Below are 6,721 nucleotides of genomic sequence, written 5' to 3'. Positions count from 1 at the left end.
ATTATTACTCTCCCTGCCTTTCAGTGGTTACAGCCCTCTGATCTATAGAATGGGACAGTGGTCTGGTCTAGGGATTAGTCGAGGTACTGCTGCCCACTCTCAGTGGTTGCCTGTATGGAAGTACCTGTAAAGTGAGTGGGTATGTATAATATCTTACCCCATGCTCCCCCAGGGAATTCCACATCTGTTTATTTAGCACCTGTATGTGCCAGGAATTATATCAGCATGTTAGGGGGCTTACCTTAGGAGGTCTGTTAGCTTACAATCTGATTTGGATGCCTAATAACATCTAACATGAGGTATTTTTCTAATATAGTATGTACCACACTTTATTGTAACTGCCTGTTTACTTATGTTCCCCCAATTGGTTCTCTCAAGGGTAGAGCCATGCCCTCACCCCCTATAAGGAACACGGGCTCTGGCACCATAATAGGTACTCAGTGATGTTTGCTGATGGGAAGAAGGAAGGGTTGGCCCATTTTTTGGAGACCTTATGTTCTAGTAAGGAGAAGTGAGGCACAAATAGTCCATGGAAAAAGCAATTTAGAAAGAAAGTCATTTGGTTTGTTTCACAGAGATGTTTTGTTCCCAATTTGAGCCAGGAAGAGTGGCAGATAACAAAACCTCTATTATATGAGTGCCAAAACCTATATTATTATAATATTATGTGATAGTATTATATTATCATTGGCCTTACAGAGTTGAGCCAATGATATGTGACACACTCGTATAGCAACTGCACACTAGTCACACTTTCTTGCATGCATTCTTTGTTTTGTTTTTAATCCTCACCCAAGGACATGTTCATTGATTTGAGAGAGAGAGAGGAAGGAAGAGGGAGGGAGAGAAAAACATCAGTCAGTTGCCTCCCATACACACCAGACCCAGGATCAAACCCTCAGTCTTTTGGTGTACAGGGTGACACTCCAACCAACTGAACAGCCCAGCCAGGGTGTTCGGCACGTCCATTCTTTGAACATCAGACACTGTGTTAGGCACTAGAAATCAATGACAAATAATGTCATGTATGTTTTCTGAGGACTTAGTATGTTCCATGCCTTGTTTTAAGTACTTTTGATGCCTTAATCTCTACGACAATACTACTAGGTACTATTTAATATTCCTTTAATACAGATAGGATAATTAAGGCCTAGGGAGATCAAGTAACTTGTCCAAGTTCACACAATAAAAGGTGCATGTAGGATTTAAATCCAGCCAGTTTGAATCTGCAGCCTCGTCTACTAGCTATGATGCTATATTTCAACACTTTAGTATCCTATTCAAAAGAAACTCTTAACATGTCAATAAATTTGAACATGTCAGTGAACATAAAACCAATCAATGAAATGATTGAAGTTTGTGGAAATGCTTATTGAGGAAGTAAATAGATTATGCGATAGAGAATACTTGTGGGATGTAAAGATCACAGAGCTACTTTAGAATGGTCAAGAAAAATATTTTTGATATGCTAAACTTTAAGCTGACACATGGAGGATAAAAAGGAAACAGTCATGCAAAGAATTGGGGGGGGGGGCAGAATGGCTCAAATAAAGAGAATAGCATACAAAAACCCTGAAATAGGAAAAAGCTTGGTGTGACATAGGAAATGTCAAAAAGCCAGTGTGATCGGAGGGTTGTGAGTGAAGAAGCAGCAACAAATTGGATCGGAGAAGTACACAGAGGCCAAATCGCGCAGAGCTCCACAGGACATGGTAATGATTTTGTCTTCTACCCTAAATGCAATGTGAAGCCCTTGAAAGTTTTCAGCAGAGGGGTAAAATGGCCTGATTATGTTTTTACAAGGATCACCCCACTTGGTCAACAATGGTTTGCAGTTAAAAAAGGAAATCAACAAAAAACAGACAATAGTAAAATCACAACCCCCAGAATGAGTTCTTTCAAAAGAACAACAAAATTGATAAACCCCTAGTTAGACTGATGACTAAGAAGGAAAGGATGTAAAAGACCATTACCAAGAATGAAAAGGAGGACATCACCATGGATCCTGTGGGTATTAAAAAGATAAGGGAGTTCTACATAACTTTGTCAAGGAATCTGACAACTTACAGGACAGATGTCTTGAAAATCACAACAAAAGATGGCGTAGATGAAAGAAAATCTGCATAGTCAATTAAAGGAATTGAATTTATCAAAAATCCTTCCACAAAGAAAACTCCAGACTCAGATGGTGAATTCTATTGAATATCTAAGAAAGAAAGAACCTCATACACAGTTTAAGGAATTAAAAGGTAGAGAGCACTTCCCAATTCATTTTATTATGCCAGCATAACCTTAACCAAAACCTGACAAAGTTACTACAAAAAATGAAAATTTCAGACTAGGATCCGTTAAGAACAAAGATGGAAAAAAATCCTTAATAATATTAGCAAACCAAATCTAGCAACATATAAAAAGTTTGTTGCATCATTACCAAGTTGGGTTTATCCTAGGAATGCTAACTTGTTTAACAATCTAAAGTCAATAGTGTAATTTCCCATCATAATAGAATAAAGGAGAAAACCCACAATCCTTTAATAAATGCACAAAAAGCACTTGGCAAAAGTCAACATTGATTCATTATAAAAGCTAATTACATTAGAAAACTTCTAACTGGATACGGGGCATTTTGTCAGATAATAATTTCCAATAACACATCCCATCTCACATGCTCTTCTCGTGTGTCATGTCACACATCGTTTCAAGAGGTAGAGAATGTGTTCCTTCAATCTGGCTGAGTGGGCCTGTGACTGAAGTGGAAGTGATGCTGTGTAATTTCCCAGGTTACTCTCTGAGTAAGCCATCTTCAAAGTGGATCCTCCAGCTCCCAGCTGATGCTTCATGAAACAGAGACAAGCACTCCCATGGAGCCCTGCCCAAATAGAAAATTCATAGACTATAAAATGATTGTCGTTGTTTTAAGCCACTAAATTTTAGAGGTTTGTATTTTTTAAAAGATTTTATATATTTATTTTTAGAGAGAGTGGGAGGGAGAAGGGACAGAATCATCGATGTCAGAGAGATACATCGGTCAGTTGCCTCTCGCAGGTCCCCGAAACCCAGGCAGGTGCGTGCCTGCATTGGGAATTGAATGAGCACCCCTTCAGTTTACAGGCTGGTGCTCAACCTACTGAGCCACACCAGCCAGGGCTTGTTTTTGTTTTACACGTAGCATTAGATAACTGTAACAGGTGTCCATGAAAAACCTACAGCTAGCTTTACAGTTAATGGTGAAATACTGAACACTTTCCACCAAGATCAGGTAGAAGGCAAGGATGCCAGTGTCACAACTTCTCTTTAACCAGTGAACTTAGGTAAAAAAACAAAAAGCATAAAGATCAGAAAAGAAGAAGTAAAACTGCCTCTATTCACAGATGACATGCTTATTTACATAGAAAGTCTTCATGAATTTACAAAATAACTAGTAGGAATTATAAGTAAATTTAGCAAGGTCTCAGGATATAAGGTAATTATAAAAACTACAGTTTTATGTACTAGCAGGAAGCAATTGGAAAATAATTTTAAAACAATTTCATTTATAGTAGCATCAGAAAAATATACAACACTTAAATTTAACAAAAAATGTGTAAAAATCTGCACACTTACAATGACAAAATGTTGCTTAAGGACATTAAAGAAGATGTGATTCTAGAGTTCGGGCAAAGATGGAGGAGTAAGTAGAAACGCTTCACGTCCTTGCACAACCAAAAGAAGGAAAACAAACAATTTAGAAACAGAAAACAACCAGAACTGCCAGAAAATCAAGCTGCATGGAAGTCTGACAACCAAGGAGTTAAAGAAACATTCATCCAGACTGGTAGGAGGGGTGGAGATGGGCAGCTGAAGCAGAGAGGATCCTGGGCAGGGGGGAGGACTGCGTGGGTGAGGCAGCAGCTGGCTGAATGGCAGCCCCACATGTGCACGCAGATAAGCCAGGAGGAACAACTGGGGAATGAGACAGACCACGAAACCTAGGCTTCCAGCACAGGAAGCCAAATGACTCAAAACCTCTGGCTTTAAAACCTGTGGAGGTTGCAGTGGCGGGAGAAACTCCCAGTCTCACAGCAGAGTTTATTGGAGACGTCCACGGGGTCCTAGAACCTACAAACCCACCCACCTGGGAATCAGTACCTGAAAGGGAACAATCTGCTTGTGGGAAGCAAGGGAAGTGACGGAAAGTGGGGTGAGAGCTGAACAAGTGGCACTGTACCCTCTCTGACCTCTCCTCCACAGACAGCACCACATGCAGAAAAGAGGGTTGCCCTGCCCTGGTGGTATATACCTAAGGCTCTGCCCCTTGTGATGTAACAGCTGTGCCAAGAAAAATAAGAATGGCTCAAATGAAAGAACAGATCAAAACTCCAGAAAAAGAACTAAGCAACAAGGAGATAGACAACCTGTCAGATTCAGGGTTCGAAATATTGGTAATCAAGATGCTCACAGAAATAGTTGAATTTGACCACAAAATAAATGAAGAAATGAAGGTTATACAAAGTGATACAAAGGAAAATATACAGGGAACCAACAGTGAAGGGAAGGAAACCTGGAATCAAATCAACGATCTGGAACAAAAGGAAGAAACAAACATCCAACTGGAACAGAATGAAGAAACGAGAATTCAAAAAAATGAGGAGAGGCTGACGAACCTCTGGGACAACTTTAAACATTCTGACATCTGAATTATAGGGGTGTCAGAAGGAGAAGAAGAAGAGCAAGAAATTAAAAACTTACTTGAACAAATAATGAAGGAAAACTTCCCCAATATGGTGAAGGAAATAAAATTCCAGGAAGTCCAGGGAGCCCAGAGAATCTCAATGAAATTGGATCCAACAAGAAACACACCAAGGCACATCATAATTACATTACCCAAGATTAAAGATAAGGACAGAATCTTAAAACAGCAAGAGAAAAGGAGACTGTTACCTACAAAGGAGTGTCCATAAGGCTATCAGCTGATTTCTCAAAAGAAACCTTGCAAGCAAGAAGGGGCTGGAAAGAAGTATTCGAAGTCATGAAAGGCAAGGACCTATATCCAAGATTACTCTATCCAGCAAAGCTATCATTTAGAGAGGAAGGGCAGATAAAGTGCTTCCCAGATAAGGTCAAGTTAAAGGAGTTCATCATCACCAAGCTCTTATTATATGAAATGTTAAGGGGACTTATCTAAGAAATAGAAGAAGATCAAAAACTAGGAACAGTAAAATGACAACAAACTTACAACTACCAACAACTGAACCTAAAAAACAAAAACTAAGCAAACAACTAGAACAGAAACAGAATCTCAGAAATGGAAATCCCATGGAGGGTTATCAGTGGGGAGGGAGAGGGGGAGAATAGGGGGAAAAGGTACAGGGAATAAAAAGTACAATAGGTAGGCACAAAATAGACAGGGGGAGGTTAAGAATAGTATAGGAAATGGAGAAGCCAAAGACCTTACATGTACGACCCATGGACACAAACTAAGGGGGGAGGAATGCTGGAGGGTGGAGGGGGGTGCAGGGTGGAGGGGTATAAAGGGGGAAAAAATTGAGACAACTGTAATAGCATAATCCATAAAGTATATTTAAAAAAAATTAAAGGTCTGGCAGTTTCTTATAACCTGAACATAAACCTACCTATGGCTCAGAAGTGCCACTCCAAAATATATATATATATATTTTTAAAGATTTTATCTACCCATTTATTTTTTTAGAGAGAGGAGAAGGGAAGAGGAAAGAGAGGGAGAGAAACATCAATGTGTGGGTGCCTCTCGTGCGCCCCCTACTGGGGACCTGGCCCGCAACCCAGGCCTGTGCCCCAACTGGGAATCAAACCAGTGACCCCTCGGTTTGCAGCCCACACTCAATCCACTGAGCCACACCAGCCAGGGCATCCAAAATATTTACCCAAGAGAAAAAAGAGCAAAAAAAGTCTTGTACAACAATATTTGTAGCAGCTGTATTTAAGACAGCAAACTACTATAAATAGTCCAAGTGTTCATCCACAGGAGACTGGCCTAGTGAACTACCACTCAGCAGTAAAAAGAAATAAACTACTGATTCATGTAATAAAATGGATGAATCTCAAAAACATTATATTGAATGAAAGAAGCCAGACACAAAATACTAGGTACCAAATGAGTCCATTCATATGAAAGTCTAGAATAGACAAATCTAATCTCTGGTGAAAAAAAATCAGATTGGTGGTTATCTTTCCAGTAGGGATGGATGTGGGAATTACCTGGGCAGGGACATGAAAGCATTTTCTGGGGTAAGGATAACATTCTGTCTCTCAGTAGGGGTTTGAGTTAAACACATTTGTCAAAATTCATCAAATGGTACACATAATATTTGTTAAAAAATTTACATATAAAGCATATTTAAAATTTTTAAACTACCATAAACAACTGTTGAATTCTAGCTAATAACACGCACACCAAGTTTTAGGGGTGAAATGCAGTGATGCCTGCTATTTTGAAGTGCATTAAAAATAAACAAAAAAAATCCCAAATTTATGGATAGAGGGATCAATAGATAGATGTAATTAATCAAAGGTAACAGTCTTAATAGTAAAATCTATGTGATAAGTGTGGGTGTTGATTATACCATTTTTTAACTTTTCTGTACATTTGAAAATTTTCATGATAAAGTATTGGGAAAAAGAACTGAACTGCAAGGAGATAATGACGGAAGCCCTTGTAAGAGTTTACTGCAGTTTTCTAGGTGAGAGAAAACCATGAAGTAGT

The sequence above is a fragment of the Desmodus rotundus genome, chromosome 4, assembly GCF_022682495.2.
Source record: "Desmodus rotundus isolate HL8 chromosome 4, HLdesRot8A.1, whole genome shotgun sequence".
Lineage (NCBI taxonomy): Eukaryota > Metazoa > Chordata > Mammalia > Chiroptera > Phyllostomidae > Desmodus > Desmodus rotundus.
Note: the sequence above shows the minus strand (reverse complement) of the source record.